The sequence below is a fragment of the Macaca fascicularis genome, chromosome 1 (genome assembly GCF_037993035.2).
Source record: "Macaca fascicularis isolate 582-1 chromosome 1, T2T-MFA8v1.1".
In the NCBI taxonomy this organism is placed as follows: Eukaryota; Metazoa; Chordata; class Mammalia; order Primates; family Cercopithecidae; genus Macaca; species Macaca fascicularis.
Genome location: NC_088375.1, coordinates 29,741,742 through 29,758,325, shown reverse-complemented (window position 1 = coordinate 29,758,325; position 16,584 = coordinate 29,741,742). Strand labels below are relative to the sequence as shown.

General features: G+C 35.4%; 1 protein-coding gene and 1 long non-coding RNA gene across 22 annotated transcripts in view; one reads left to right on the top strand and one right to left on the bottom strand.

Moving 5' to 3' along the window:
• Window positions 1–16,584, bottom strand: part of DNM3 (dynamin 3) — a 562,992-nt gene that overhangs the window by 259,926 nt on the left and 286,482 nt on the right. The window lies entirely within an intron of this gene.
• On the top strand, window positions 8,802–15,004 carry LOC102134086 (uncharacterized). The gene is made up of 3 exons (XR_273008.5): window positions 8,802–9,231; window positions 11,388–11,462; window positions 12,998–15,004. It is a non-coding gene; the product is annotated as an uncharacterized lncRNA (long non-coding RNA).

Here is a 16,584-nt window from a genome sequence, read left to right as displayed (position 1 = left end):
GAAATGGTATTTGCTACAACACCATAATCACTTTCCCTAAGGCACTGCCATGGCATTCTCCAAACTGTTGCCATATGAACTTGTTGCAGAATGTTTTCAAAAGCATCCCAATTTATTTTATCCGTATCATCGAATTAGACCTCCCAACCACCTCTCAGGTAGGTATCTTTCTTTATAACATTTGGCAAATGAGAAAATGGCAGAGCTGAACTTGAACCAATCAATTCTAATGCTCCTTCTCTGATATCTCAGTTGAATTCAAAAAAGCAAAAGTTTCATTTAACTTCAAAGAAGTAGAATTTGTTAAAGATGAAGTTTTGAAACTAAATATAACTAATTAAATCTGTACAAACAATAAGTCATCAAACAGTTTCTGCTCTTGGCACTGAAACACTTGGCTTTAGTGTATTCACTGTGAATGTTAATTCAAACGTTTTATTTCACAATCACACTATACACTGGTAAGCAAGTTATCTTACATACTTATGTAAATTATCTTACATTGTTAAAAACTGTTTTTAAGATGGCCCTTCTAAACAGTTTCTGTCAGCATGTACATTTACAAAAAATTCACTAAAATTCCTCTATATTGAATGTGAAGGAGACATGTACCGTGGGAATGGTAGTTTTAAGTGGGGAATTTGATATACTCAGAAATCCTCCCATGTACATACACAGGACAAATGCATTGAAAATGATATAGTATGGGAATGCAACAGAAGTGGCATTCATCTATATTTGTCTGAATCTACAACATGCAATCCAAAACAAAATCAAATTAAATAATAATTTAGAGTTATTATTTAATAATAAAAAGAGTTACAGTTGACATTACCTCAAATCAGATCCCACCCAACCCACATAAGAATCACAGGGTAAGCAATACTAATTATTTTATGATCTGAAGACAAAGAAAGAACTAAAATTAAGGTTGATTTATGAAGTAGATAAAGCAAAATTTACTAGAAAATCAACTCCCAGTAGCTTTCTTGTCCTTTGTTAAAGATTAAAAAGAATGAGGGACTCAACTTTCCAAAAATTAACCAATTGAATTGTAGTACTGAAAACTTCAAGGTCTGGAATCATTGGAAAAAAAAAAAAAGAAAAAAGGAAGGGAAGTCCATTATCCTAAAACTGGCTTCACCACTAGCAGAAGGCAATTACTTCTAGAAAATTTGAAAGGATCTTTTTAGCCAGCACAGTGGCTCATGCCTGTAATCCCAACACACTGGGAGGCCAAGATGGGAGGATCCCTTGAGTCCAGGAGTTTCAGATCAGCCTGGGTAACACAGGGAGACTCTGTCTCTACAAAAAAATTTAAAAAATAAAAGTAACCAGGCATGGTGGTGCACACCTGTAGTCCCAGCTACTTGGGAGGCTGAGAGATTGGAGTATCACTTGATACCAGGAGGTCGAGGCTGCAGTGAGCCATTACTGTACCACCGCACTCCAGTCTGAGTGGCAGAATGTTTCAAACAAACAAACAAAGACTCCTTTTATACCACTTATCCTCACTGTTTTTCTCTCTTCAGAAAACTTAAAAAACAGAGAAACAACAATTAGTGCACTTGTCAGTACTAACTTCATGAGACTCTGAAAATGCCTATGGATGCAAGTTGAACCTCAAGCACCTGACCTAGTAGTTGACACACACATTGGCCAGGAAGCACCTGAGGCCACCCCACATATTCTCAATGGAGTACAAATCCCTTAAAGAAAAAATAATGAGTTAATAATCTACTAGCTTTTCAGCAAAACAAGACATTATTTCAAAAGCAATCATAATCCATTCTGGCCAATGAAAACCAAGGCTAGTTTTTTCTTGAAGAACCTGAGGAGAGATGGAAACAAAGTAAATTGTACCAGAGGAAACCATTTTGTCATAGGACAGAAGATTGGGAGTAAAGTGAGTGTTCCCCTAACAAAAATGAACCAATAGTACACAAAATGTGTGTGTAGTTTTAAAATGAAGTCAGTGACAGCTCCACTCAAATAGAAATCAATGCCCCTACCTTGTTGCATTTGCAAATTACAAAGGTATTTCTTACCCAATATTTCTATGTTAACCTTTAACTATCGCTATGAAGCTCTGACAGGCAAAAGTTAAAAAAAATAAAAAAGACTGAAATGTGTATACACTAAAACTAACTTTTAAGATTACAAAAAGCACTGCACATGCCCTAGGCTTAAAATAATATTACTTTAAAAGGGGTAATTTATTTTGATGTTAATAATTCTTATATAGAGATGATCTGGTTTACTTTAAATATATACATAAATACATACACATTTATATACATATTTACATATACTATATACACCTATATATGCTCACATACATTTGCACATACAATTGCACATATATCTAGACCTACTTATCAGTCTATCCATCCGTAGATCTGTAGTAAAACCAGATAAACACAAGAGTGAGAAAGGTTATGATGGCTTTTCAACAAGATTCTCCAAAGGGTTATCTTAATAAGTCAGCTTCCATTACAGTGTTTTTAAAACAATCCTGTTACCATTCCCTCAGAATCAAGCTTTTTTTTTTTTCTATTTTCATTTGTTTCATACTCACAACGCATTTACTCACTGAGATTATAAAAGCCTTGAGGAAAATAACGTACTTTCTTCCTGAACAGTGTTTGCTTTGCTGTGGCTAAGCTTTGGAGACACCAGACCTAGGGGGTCAGTAAGCATAAAGACCGGGTGACTGGTGCGTCCCGCAGCAGCAGGCTTACCTGCATAAAGCTTAGGTCTGGGCCAGGCCCTGTTCTACGCTCTTTTCTGTTTTAGAGATGAGGAAACCAGAGGTCAGAAAAGTTAAATAATTTTCCAAGGAAGCATCATAACAAGCTGTGAAGCCAGGATTCAAACCCATGCCAGCTGGCTCCAGAATACCCACACGACACTGCCTCCTTGAGCTTCTGCTTCCTCATCTGTAACCATGGAGAGATCCTACCTTTCAGAATTGCTGGATTAAATTCTATCACATGTGAAAGACACTAGCATGGACGCTGACATAAAATAAGTGCTCAAAAGAAAATACTAACTAAACAAAACAAACCTCTAAATTCAGAAAACAGTATATGTTATTACCTCTATAGCTTTTGTACTCTCATCCTGAGTGGCAGTGAAGTGGCACTGAATCTGATTCTGTGTGGCAAATGGAAATCACTTTTAGTTGATTAATACTAAAATAAGTGTTTATAAAGATATGTGGTTAATACCCATTTGCAACCTATAAATAACCTTTCGACATGAACCAATTTATATGCCAAGTACTTTTTTTGGTATGTAAAAGTAAAGCAAATTTCCATGATGGTGTGAATAGAAGTATTTTAATATGGTCTCATATGTCCTTAGAAGCTAGAATAAATTCTCTGGAAACTGAACAGAATTGAGAAGGCTAGTTAACATATTTATAATGGACGCAACTAAACAGACTTATGTTGGATCAAACCCTTTTAGAAATTCATTTAATTTGGGTTTCCCCTTTTGTATATACCAGAAGATTAAAATCCTAAAATAAAGGCAATGTGCTATGTGTTGCACAAGTATGCCTATCATTACTTAAAGACGTAGAGCTTCTAAAATGACCTACTGCATAATTGCAGGTATTCTGAGTAAAGCAGAAAGCGTCCCTTCACACACATGCATCCTTGTAGCCATTATGCTTAACTTGTATCCCCATCCACAGAAAGGGTACTTTCTGCACCCCTGCAGAAAAAAAAAGTAGTTTCTGAGTCCTTATATTATGCACATACAGATATTTTTTCTTTTGGATATCATGCATATTCATGTTTGAGTCACACTAAGGAAATAAAATGCTGGTGATGCCAAAAGACATCAGGAGTCAATACTCTAAAATTGTCAGTGACCTGACGACACCATGTTTCTCTTGTCCAAGGGAACCAGTCCTCGTTCTAAAGTCTGATTGTAACACGGAATTCAACGGAGCTCGCAGCACATAGCATTCAGATGATGCTTATCAGCTTTTGAGGGTGGAAGCAGGCAGCAGACTACACTCCTAGTACGCTCTCACTTAAAATCTGCATGAAAAGGCCAGCAACAATTTTCTAATCCCTTTAACTTGCCTTTCCCTAAAGATCTCAAGACAGTGCTTCCAATTTTACTGGAGTCATAAATCATATATTTCCTTTCTTGTGACTGGTATCCAATAGAGCTAGAGTTTTTAAGGTTTGTCTGCTGGACGTATTATGTTACTGAAATATAAAAATGGCTGCTGTGCACGCCAGTGGTTAGTAAAACTCAAAGACATAACATTAGCTTTCTCAATTGATTTGAGGAAAGAATGTTCATAAAATATATACTGCTTTTGGTTAGGAGCTTATTTCTAAATAAACAGACTCAGCAATGGAAATTTTAGAGACAGGCGAAAACAAAACATGCGTCTGTAAATGTACGTTTTAAAATCAATTCTCTCACAATCTTTGTCTTTTGTAAACTTTCTGAAGATTGTAAACTCAGTTGCATTAAGTTGATAATTTATAGCTTTCTAATTTAACTTCTTTTTCAGTTGTTGAAGGAAAATCTCTTACCCCTCTGAAATATTTCTCCTCTATTTTACAGGCTGATGTTGCATCTCTGCCTAAGAAGGCACTTCACTGCAGTGATTTGAGGGAAGCCATTTGTTTGTGATTCAGGCAAGGGAAGAAAACTGGAACGCTCTGCTACAACATATCTAGTCCTTTGGGCCCTAACAAAATAGGAAATGCAGGAGATTAGGGGACTGCATTGCCTCCAATTAAAAAAAAAAAAGTGCTAATCCACACAACATAAAGCCAAACTAAGTGGGGCTATCTTCTCTAATTAGCAATGAACGAAGGTCAGCTAGATTTTTATCTTAGCTACAAACTGGGAAGGAGAAAAGGAGAAAGGAAATACTACAACTTGGTTAGATCCTGCTTTTCACACAAGATTGTATGACTGGTAGCTGCACAGGATGCTTCCAGAAGATTAGAAGGCCAAAAATAAGCAAGGAAATATGGTTGGCTCAATGTTTACATTTATTTCAAAAAGAATAGTTCAATCTGGTATGGTAGTTGCAGACACATACATAAATATTAAAAGCACACTATGTTTTTTATGATTTTTTTAAGAGAGCTGTAATTCCTAAGTTACTATCATGACGAATATTTGACCAGAAACCACATGCATACCATATAGCTCTTTACTCATTCTTTTACAGTTTACTGAATGGCCTACAATCAGCCAGTCAAAAGAAATACAAATATATTTTTCCTGCCTTCAATTAGCTTATACTTTATCTAGGAAAAAAAAAGTTCAAATACATAAAATAACAAATAGTACAGGTAACATCTCAGTATAAAACTGTGAAAGCACAGGAGGTAATTAATTGGCATTTTAATAACAGGAAATACAAGCACTATAAGAATTTGTTAGGGGAATACGTTGTTTCTGTAGGTTGACAATATTCTTCTGAGCACGAGCATTGGTGCTAGAAAAAAACTCTGAGTTCTGCCATTTGTGGACTCTGATGAAGTAATGTTTAAGCTCTCTGAGCTTTAATTTTATCATCAATAGAATGGGGATAATAATAGCTACACTATAGGGTTATCATAAGAAACTAATACATTATACGTGAATGGATTTTGTAATCTGTAAAGAAGCTGTAAAATGACTATTGAGAAGGTAGTCAAAGGAATCATGCCAAACAGTTACCATTAGTTTGGGAAGACAGAAAGGGATAAGAAGTTGGAAGGGATAATGATGATTAATTTTTTTCTTGACATACCTCTCTATTGTTTGAACTTGTGCACTAATCTTGTACCAAAAAAAAAAAATAAGGCTATATAAATATTAGCTGAAGTACGCATATCTGGATATCACAAAATAATTGTAAACACTAGTAACCCTGCCCCTTTAGAGGTACATAGAAAGAAGCCTCAGTCCTGGTTTCAATTTGAGAATTTCCAAAGTCATAAAAATGTGCCAAGATTGGTAACAATAACTAACTGAAACTGTGTTTCCTTTTCATAACACTTTAAAATAGAGCATATTTTGTAGTCACCCAAAACCATCTATTGATTCAATAATCACTTTGGTCAACAACATTTGAAATAAGCAAATTAAGTAACTTTAGTTCCTCAAAGTCAAGTATTTGTCATGTCCAACTTTGCTTTCTAGGGCCCAATACATTTTGGGTATTCAAGTGATAACTTTACAGACATAAGAAAAGTTATTAAGGCATTTCCAAATCAATGCCAAGGACTTTTCAGAGCAGAATGACCAACTTTTTAAACAGAACTTGGTCACAGATGTGTATTCCTAACGTTTTATGTAAGTGTGAGCTTTTTGAGGGCAGGAGTCAGATCTTAATCTCTGTATGCCCAGTCCCTGGTATTGTGACTAGCAGGTGAGTAGGCGAGAATAAATATTTGTTGAACTATTTGGAGGCAAGAACACCCTCAAACACTTCAGTTAACTGGAAACTCAAGGAGATGGACATATATTCTAAGGGGAACTCAATTTCTATAGCTGTCTCTGGAGAAAATTCCTTAAAATGTTTAGAAAGTCATAAAGATAAGTAAAAAGTTAAGTCCTTTGATTGAAATATCATAAGATTCCTATTTGGTGTAGGTAGTAGAACCATTTGAGGGCATATAGATCTATGGACTAAGGGGAAATCATGGTGCAATATGATCAGAACCCCTTTTGTTTGCCTTGACAAAAATTTCCAAGGCATGTCTTATATCTAAATGGAAGGGGGCAGAAGAAAGGCTTTCACTTTCTGTGGCAGAAGGAGGCCTACTCCTGGAATGCTGGCTGACTACTGGCTCAGTGGTTTATGGTTCCTCTATGAAGACTTCATGTGAGTAAACACACAGATACTTTAAAAAATAAAATGGAGTTGGTATCCACATGTAATACAACTACTAGATTGTATGTAGTCACATTTACATTATTTCCAGTAATATGCAAGCAGTGACAGGGAAAAAGGGGAGGTGAGTCTTACAGGGCTTGTGCAAGCACTATTGAATAGGCCCTAAAGACACAAGTATGGAAGTAAAAGTACAGTGATATAAAGTCATTCCTCTGACTCCTATTGATGATATAAATATTTCTATGAATGGTATACCCAGTGCTAATCTCTGTTCCATGCTAAGATGCCAGATCATTCATGTTTATCTTATTTAATCTTCCTCACAAAATAACAAGGGTTTATCATAACTTTTGAACTCTTTAGTAGTGTGCTATTTAATGAATCAAAAGAAGTCATTTTATGAAAAGCAAATGCTTTAGGACAGTACTCACTTGAAGCTTTTTGAAATATACAATGCAGCGTATAAATAAGTGATATATTTTTCTATTTCTAAAAAGCATTTCAGAAGGCCAGTGGAAATGAATCGCTTTGGCTGTACTTCTTTAAAGGATGCTAAGTTTCTTAGTTTGGTTAGTCAAATTAAATTTGGGAGCTACCTAGAAATTTTCTCACATTTTGATCTTTAGAAGGCAATTAATCAAGCTCTTGTTTGAGGTGACTCTAGCTTTGATCAGAATCCTACGGAGGGAAAGTGAGAGAACTACATATTCAGAATATTCAACAGTATATATAATTGAAAACAGCCACAACACGGAAAGTAAAGTAGATGCCAGTGGGCTGATATCTTATAACCTTTGGTCAAGCGGTACTTGGCAAATTTCAACAGATTTAGTTAATCAGAGATAAAACTAAGCCACAGAATACCATGAAAACAAAACAAAAGTATCAAAACAGAATCAGGAATTAACAGTGAAAAACAATGCTATACCTAACGGCGTGGATCTACCAGAGGCGATTTGTTAGACCTGAGTCGTTATTTTGTAGTGGATGCTTCAAATAAAAACTTTAACGTTTCTTTAGGTCAAACTATAGCACAGCATTCAGAGAGCCAGCCAGAATAGCTGAGGGAAACTAGGAAGGCCACATGTGGAACTAATTACTCATGTAGAGGCTATGACAAAGAACATTTCTCCAGACTTTTCATGGGGGCTTCACTTTCAGGAAGTTGCTATAATTACTGTTCAAGTCTAGAGCAGCCTGCAAGCTGCTGACAGATCCAACAGACAGGAGAAGGAGGGAGAGAGAGAAGGAGTGAAAGAGAGGAGGGAGGGAGAGAGAGAGAGAGAGAGAGGGATGGGGGAGGGAGGGAGGAGGAGAGAGAGAAGGGGGGAGCGAGAGAGAGGAAGAGAGACGGAGAGAGAGAGAGAGAGAGAGAGAGAGAAAGAGAGAGAAAGAGAGAGAGAGAGAGAGAAACTTATCTGCCCTTTTTGACGAGTGAAATACCAGAAAACAAAGTGCCACAGAAAAGCTCAAAAAGGTTTCCAAATGAGCTCTGCCTTCCAGTGTTCAACTTTCTGTTTACTATTTTATCTACCCTCTATCTTCAAATTACTTCTCTAGCCTGGGTCAGACAGTAAATTTGTACATCTACACTAACTCACTTTCAGTTGGCCACAGCCGAACTGTACATCTTGACTCTTTTTTTTTTTTTTTTTTTTTTTTTTACAGCTTTTCCATACTGGGGCCCACTTCCTGCCCAGTTGAGGAAAAAAATCTGGCCTGAAGATGAAATGACTGCTTAACGTTACACTAAAACATCTGGTACCATTTTATGCACAGACCCATGTCTGAGAGCAGGCGATTCTAGCGGTCTCTCCAGCGGCACAGCGCATACCCAAACCTCCCCAGGGTGACATCATCCCATATATGGACTCTCCAGCCCAGCCCTCCCCCTTTTCCTGGTCCTAAATTCATTGCCAGTTCCCCAGTCTGCAGCAAATGTGCCACGTCAAGACTGGAAATCACAGCCCTTGAGTGTGTCTCAGTCAGCGCAGCAGAATTCAGGGGGGAAAGCTGAATGCAACCCCTGGTGCAGGAAGGGAGGCTTTTCCTGAGGACCGGGAGAGGATTTTAAGTACATGGAAGGAAGCTTCTGGAGATCCTGCTCCGTCGCCCCAGTGTTCAGACTACCTGTTCAGGACAATGCCGTTGTACAGTAGTCTGCACATTGGTTAGACTGGGCAAGGGAGAGCAACGCCATGGACTGCTGGGGACAAAATGGGCTGTTTCCAAGGAGAAGACATTTGTTTGCTCCTTTTTTGAATCTCATATCCAGTGTTTTTCTTCACAGGTTTTGCACACTAGGGACCAAGAAGCCCTCGGGGACACTGCTGAGAAAAGACTGCCGAAAGGAAGCCCAGCGGGTAAGGCCTTCTTGACTGCTCACCTGGTCTGTGACCAAGGGAACCTAGGTGGGGAGTCCATGATTTGTGTTAACATGCAAGGGAAACAGAGGTACATGTGTGATGGGTAGAGATGTGTTTAATTTTAAAAGAGCGAAAGTGTGTGGTATATAGCGATTCACTGTTTTTTTGGTTTTTTTCTGAAGATTGATAATTCGAGTGTTTTCTTAAGTGTAAAGGTTTTCCCACTTCAAAATGAAATATGAAAAAACTCACTCCAGACACTTAAGAATAGTTTAATGAGGCTACTTCTGAATTGTTTAATAATAATTCAGAGATTTAAAAACGTATATGGATGAAGGCTGTATGTGTAACTTTTAACATCCCAGGACTGAAGTCATTTTTCCCAAAGTAAAGAATACTTGCTGGTTTTTAAATGCTAAATGGATAGTGCTTTTCTGAAGATTTCCTTCTATAACATAAACACCAGGAATAATAGTACCTAACAATAAAAGAAGAACCTGCCAAGTCTTGCCTACCAGACAATGCAGATGGGATTTGCCCAGAGAAGAGCGCCAACCCACAACTTATTGAGTCAGCAATTGAATAAATCAGGAAATAAAAATCTCTATCTTCAGCTATCCCTGTAAATAGCTTTCACTTTTTTTTTTTTTTAATCAAAGAGTGATTGATACTTGCTGCTCAGCTGAGCCCTCTTGCCTATAGCTTACAATGCTTCCACTTCTCCGAGCATTTAAAATGATAAGGCACTTTGTCTAGAAACCCACTGATAAAAAAGGAATTTGTAAACGAAGGCAGAAGTTTTCTTTGGTCAATTTCCAGCTGTCCTGGAGGTGAAGGAGGGTGGGAGAGGGGGAGGAAGGTGGGAGGGAAGAAAACCCTCAAGCTGAATGAAATCCTAATAGAGAAAATAATAGAGCAAGTCTGGATTGCAATGTGATCTGTGCTGAACTTTAGAGGTGGGTCCCTTAAAGAAAGTTCTGGAAAAATGTTATTGCCTCATCACTAATTTTCTTAACCCCCATTTAGTTCAATTCCCAAACAATTCTATATAATGAAAACATCTCTTCTAGAGGGTTTGTGAAAAATAAATGTAATCTCTTTTGTCCTTTAAAGTTACAGTGGTTCCTGAACAAATTCTTTTCTAAGTTATACATTTTGCAACAATTCAAAAATTGACTCAAGTTCTCTTTAGCAAAATATTTTATTATAAAAGGTTCCCTAAGCTTTCTTTTGTCAAAACAACTTACTTTAAAAATTACCCTTCTGATCACCCCAAAATGTGTATAAAGAAAACATAAGTATTCTTATATATTCATGATTCTTAGTTAAAATATACACAGCAAGGAGAAATTTAGCTACTTTCACTTAGATGATATAGTAAAGTCATCCTTTCATTTTCTATTGTGACTTGCAGAGTTCCATATTAACTATTTTTAGCAGAACAAATGAGACGTTAAAAATCTATATAGTTTCTTTTACATAAGAAAACTTTTAAAAAAGTAACTTAGAGGAGCTCATTTTTTCAAGAAATATATTTTTTCTAATTGATACAATTACTGAAGAAGAATAGCTAACAAGGTACTTTGGTAATGTTTAAGTTTTCTCAAATTTTCTGGTTGTTTTTTTTTTAACTCTAGAAATGATTACACTTCATAATTTGCTTTCATTTAATGTATATTTAATTTCAATTTCTTTCTTCATGTTAAATGGTCTTTTTGTTTCAAAGAAATGAATCCCTACGGGTCCCTCACCTATTTTCTCCCTCAGGATGACTTTCGGTCTGGAGATAGAAGGGACATAAGGGTGCCCCTGGCATAAGTACAAGAGTAGAAATATAAGAATTACTTTGTAAAAGGATAACCAAGGAGTTCCTGCACGTGCTTGATGTGGCTCTAGCGACTTATTTTTGAGGCAAACTTTTAACAAATGAAAAGGAATAGTACTTATTTTTCAATTATATGGGCTAAATTAAAGATCAAAAGTAAAAGCTCATTTTATAAAGCTCTGCTGAATGAAGGCAGGATTGTAGTTTATGCGCTGGTACACATGCCCACATTTATATACATTATAGCCGTATCTATATCCAGGTAAATTAGAAAAATGTTTAATTTTATTTTCATATTACTTTATAAGGAGATATACAAATATTTTAGGGATCATGGAATCTATTCCAGAGGAAACTAACCAACAGTGAGCATCTTCAACTAAAACTACCCCTGGATGTAATGGTAAGTGTAAGTATTAAAATTAAACATTATACATGGTCATGAAGAGAAATTGTTTCAGGGTCTGTCCAAACTACATTTCATAGAAATTTCATAATTATTTTTCATTTTAGCATGTGAACGATTGATAAATTGGACTAGGTACTGGGTTAAAAGGACTTTTCCGCCATCTAAGCGAAAGGAAGTTCAGAGCCTTAGCTTCAACACCATAATGTCTTAATTGGAAAAGGATCAATTGAAAACGGTGTACTTCAATTTTCAAACCCATTTTTCTTTTAGGCCACAGATCTCAAAATCAAAGAAAGATTGTTTACTATAGGACAAAGTTTCACGCTGATCACTTTCCTGTAGTTAGTCAATAGGCTTAATATCTTTCCTGCTTGGCATTCGGGCTTTCGGCCCAGATAATATGTTTATGTTTGTAAAAGACCAAAATATACTATCTACCCCCACCTCTTGCCTACAGACCACCCAAGTATTTCACTCTGTGGGAAATAGTTTAGACATAAAAATCCCAATGAAAGAATTCTTCCCACTTTTTTGGTTGAAGTCTTAAGCTGTTATAAGATATAAAAAGTACAACTTGGTAATGTAAAAAAATTCACTCATCCACAAGCGTCCATGCTCGCTAAAGAGACGCCAAGCTTTCACTTACTCTATAAGGGATCCGCTCTTTATAAACAATGCACTTTACCCTGCTCTAAGCAGAAAAGCCCACCCATCACAATAACGTCAAAATAATAACTAAGAGACCATCACTCAGAAATCCTGGCTTAAAATAACTGGAAGGTCAGGCTTTAACCTAAGACAGGAAATTCCTGAGTTAAGATAGAAACTTTCTTAATTCAAATCCCTTTTTACTTTCATGTTCTGTAAATTAAGTAGATATAAATATTTACCAATTTTCAAAGGTCTCTTATGAATAATTTTTGTCAGTTTTAATAGATAGAGATAACCAAGTAAATTAGGAAAAAAATCTTCATTTTGAATTTTTTGACTTAGCGTGACAGCCAGTTTCCTGGAGTTGCTTTGGTTTAATTTTACTACAGAAGACTTAGAAGATAATTCTTTTCTTACATTTTTTTCCTTAAGAAATAAAAGACAAAAAGAAAACAAGGTATAATAACCATGCTAAAAATTACATAGTATGATAATAATACAAATAGCTGTTTTATATTTTAGCTAGTATTTTAAGTAATAATAAACTAATATCCAACCTATAATTTGGGAGATTAAAAAAAAGTCAATATGGTTTTCAGTCTTTCATCTTTTTAACAAGTTTAGGGGCAGGTTCAATATAACTATGAAGTGTGCATATGTCACATACTTACTGTAAGTGTGTTTTAAAAATCTATCAGAAACATAAAGTGTCCAAAAGCCTTATGAGTAGAACAATCATTTTCAGCGAGATTTTTTCCCCCTGAAAAACTGTTGTGGTTTTTCTGGATCAAAAATTTTTTTATATCTTGCCTTAATAAAACTGTTTTATATTAAAGCATAACATACAAACTCACAAATATTTCTTTTTATTTTTTCAGGTTGCATGCATCATTCCTTTAATTGAGCAGAGTTAACTGGATCAAATTATTTATGGGAGAGAGAGGAAAAGTTATAAAGAATTTTAGTAATTTTTAATTTCCACCACTATACTCTTTGTAAGTGAATCACTCTATAATTACTTTCTGTTGCACTGAATGCAGCAACAGTAACACAATAGTATTTTAAGGCACTGGTTTTTGGCATACTCTAACCTTGTAGCTATTTAAATAACAGACAAGTTTACTCATGTTTATTATTCTGTTAAGGAAAAAAAAAGTTCCTTTACTCGGAAGTGATGGCCAGAAACAGAATCAGAAATTTACTTTCTTGAAATTACATAAGTACACAGAAAATGGCACTTATCAGCTTTTGTTAAAACATTACCTTATCTAATCACTGCATAAAAGTCCAGATTTGTAGAAAATTGTCATTTTCTCAGTATCTAAAAACTATTTTGCTTTCCATTAAGTTTCTATTTGCTATTTTCTCAGAATTTTACAATTAAAGATAAATCACAAACTATTTGTTTTCCTTAAAGTTCTTTGAGAAAATGTCTAATTGTACAATCTGTGGACAATACTGTTTTTTGGTGCTGTGTTTTTTAAGAAGTCCTACTTACTGGAATTTTGACTATTTGGATATTTTTGCTTTTAAAAGGGGAGGGGAATTTGCTTAATACTTCTACAAATGTGAATTGATAATTGATATTAAAATAGTAGAATTATTCTCAACTCACCAGAATTAAATTTTGTATCTGCATATTTAACACTATTAGCTCATATAAATTATAGAAAATTTTTCAAAGGATCTGGTTTTAATTTTTTGGATATGAAATGAATTTGCCTTTTCTGCCTTTTCTTAAGGTACTATTTTGTAACTATGTTGCACTAACTATATCCAAAACACATTCTGAGCATCACTGTGAGTAACAACCTTCCAGTTTATACCCTTTTGATTCACAGCATGTCCCTGTGGTTAATTAAGAGGTGGATAACTTAAGCTCACAACTGCCTTTAATTTGATTTCACATCCACACTTAGAAACTTTGCATTTAAAAGGAAAATGAGACATTTAAATCGGTTCCTGTTGTTTAACATATAATTGGTAAAAACATATTCCCTTGTAAAATCCTATTATCAAAGCATCAGATACCAAAGTCAGCAGCTTGGGTTGCCAAATACATTAGGCTCATTATTTTGAAAAGCGCTGCTGTTTCCATGTCAATGGTAATTTTCTTTTTCATGGGCAAGGTTATTGTACTTATCTACTAAAAGAAACATGTATAAACATAGTTTTTATCTTTAACTTCAGTATTAAAATATGCAGTTTTTTGCAAAGAGGAAAAACATCTGGTTCAATTACTCTGAACTCTGACTACATGTGGGCCAGTACTAATATGAATTGGATTTAAGAAAAAACCTTGTGTTTAATCTCTTTTTTTCCTAAAATTTTAATGTGAGTTTTCTGTTATGCAAATTATCCATGTTAGCACATTTGGAACAAATGTATAAATGTACTTTCTGAATAAAGTCAAAAGTCTAACGTGTTTTTAGTTCCATAATGTTTTAATGTTTAATTATATTGTGTATTTTTCTCCCTTTCCCCTTACTCTCCAAAATCACCAAATCTGGAAAACAGGCTGATTGTATCTGTCTATGAGCAAAGGAAACCTGAAGGAACCAAGGGCCTGGCTGGACAGAGTTGTCATGTGTCTGCCTGTCTACACTTGCTGTGCAGAACATCCGCTCACCTGTACAGCAGGCACAGACAGGCAGTCACATGACAACCCAGCCTGAATGACAACCAGCCATTGAAAGAAAGCAGCCCTCACACCATAGCATCTACACCAAGAGCTACAACCAAAATGAGGGGCTTGGGGCCTGGGGCTTTAATCTGTTGGTTTAATACTTAACTCATGTATTATTTTATTTTGATTCAAGTATTAAAACCCACCAAAAGTAAAGTGAGTGGTGCCTATGAAATATAATAAAACCCATTTCTGAAAATGTTCCTGTGCATTCTATAGTTCTCTTTTCCTAATTGTTGTCAGTAAATCACTATCCTTGACATTTATTGTACACAGCTTTGCAGTACCCTACATCAATATAGAAACTCAATATAACAGAACAATATAACTTCAGTCTGATGCTTGACAAAGAAAAAATTATTCTAAGAATTCTCGTCCATAAACTAAATATGGTTTTCTATGTCATGATTTATTTTTAAGGGGATAGGGTGCAAAGACAGACGAAAAGGGAGGAAAAGAGTACTCCAAAGGATCAACTACTTTGAGTTACCTCTGCCAGTCTGGGTCTGGGTAAAACACAGTGAAAAGACTACTATTTCCAACATAATGTTCAACTATATTAAAACAATAGCTTCTCCTCTTTTGACACATGGAAAGTTGAAACTTTGATACTTCCATGCGTCATGGTATACATAAATTTATGACTGCATCACTCTTTCATTAAGAAGGCGCTTATGCTACAGATGCTACAGTTTTAGGAGTAGAATTTACAAGGCCAACACATTCACTTGCAACCTATGCTTCCATCACTATAAACTTTCAAGATCTTGAGATGTTCAGGCAATTCATTTATCTTCAGAAGCGTAAGGAAAGTGGTTAATGCACTTGAAATGTATATTTTGCCACATCTTTTGAGAAAATATCCAAACTTCAGTTTATGCACTGTTGACTGGAGTGAAATGATAAGGGATGGCTTTTGTCTATGAATATCTTAAATACTTAAGGGTAAAAGGTGGGAAGATGGATACAATTAGAAATGTGTCAACTTTTATTTAGTTCATTAACATGTTTTAGCTTCAGTATTTAAAATTAATTTTCATCTTTCTTAGAAAGATTCTGGTCAAGCTTAAAAAAATGTAACACAAGGGTACTCAAAACCGTTTCTTCACATTTAATTATTAAACACTTTATGTATGTATTCTGAACTAAAGCAAACTATTTTTCATTCAGCTATTTTATTTTTAAAATGAAAGTCTGTCTTAAGGCTAAGAGCCCAGTGAGTTTCAAATTTTCTGACAATGATATTTTAACCAAACCTGACATTATAGTTTTTTTAATTAAAAAAACTGAATGATGGGGCAAAACTACAAAGCAAAAATATGATCAAAGTTAAATTTCTCTCATTTAAACAATCTTGTCTTATGGCAATATGTCATCTGCTAAAATTCATCTCTGCTTTTGCAAGATACATTGTGTGATGCAGATTTTTACGTTAAATAAAAGTTCCATTACTAGCAAATAAAGTCCTAAACAATACTCACAAAACGTAGAATATAAACAGGAAGACAATATAAAAATGACTCACAGAATATCGACATCGTTCTACCCAATCTTAAATGCCTTGTACAACCTGTTGCAAATGCTGCATATGAGAGTTCACGTATGGAATTATTCTACTGGACCCTGCAAGGCAGTCTCAGGAGAGTGCTTGATAGCTCCCAGAATGAGACAATGACCTAGCCAGAACATTAAGGAGACTACACCCGTCCTTCAGACTCCAAAGGGAAAGCTAGGACGGCAGCAGAGTCATCCTAAAGTGAGACTCCCCAGGATAACATT